Consider the following 857-nt stretch of genomic DNA (forward strand, 5'->3'; position numbering starts at 1 on the left):
GATCAAATGTAGCATTTGTGTACACTAAATGTCGGATCTAATTACACCGATGAGATTCCGATCTAGTCTGCCTAAATGATTTTACATAGTAAGCATTATATTTTGATATATAACGATCTGTAGCAATTGACTGGTATCGTACTAGTTCGAACTTCTTAGAAGAATATATTATACACACGTATCACTGATTTATTTTGTCATTTTGATTGAGCTACTCATTAGTAGCCTAATTTATGTAACAGATATTTTACTCGAAAGTACTAGAATAAGTGGGACAATAGGAACGTAACTTACGTTGGATCAAGGTTAACTGTCTAGGAAACTCATCCACAAACTGAAAAGTAGACGAAATATATAGAAAATCTCATGAATAGAATCCCGATTTAAAGGATGAGCACAGTATATCGATAAACATCTCAAGTCATATAAACTATGATCACTCACAAACAAGAAAAAACGTAGTTCTGTAAAGGAAATCTCTTACACGATTTCATTTTCTCGAGGTGCACAAGCCATGGTCACTTGGTGAATACGTGAGTCTACAAAATTGTAGAGAAAAATTAAATCATACAGTGTTGAGTAATTTCAGTATTTTCATAGTTGAAATCATGAGTCAATTGAAGCTAGACCACCATCGAAAACCTGGAAGCACTGGACGGCCATTTCGTCCTATTATGGGACTCATCAGCAGAACTGTTGGATGTCGGCTCACTGGTCTAGAAGTTACGTGCTCTGGCGCGAGACTGGTAAATCATGGGTTCGAATCTTGCTCGCGAGTGCGGGATCGTGGATGAGCACTGAAAATGACCCCCAAAATGTGACAAATGATCTGTCAAGAGTTATTCGGATGTCCGACG

The sequence above is a fragment of the Schistosoma mansoni genome (assembly GCF_000237925.1).
Source record: "Schistosoma mansoni, WGS project CABG00000000 data, chromosome 1 unplaced supercontig 0071, strain Puerto Rico, whole genome shotgun sequence".
In the NCBI taxonomy this organism is placed as follows: domain Eukaryota; kingdom Metazoa; phylum Platyhelminthes; class Trematoda; order Strigeidida; family Schistosomatidae; genus Schistosoma; species Schistosoma mansoni.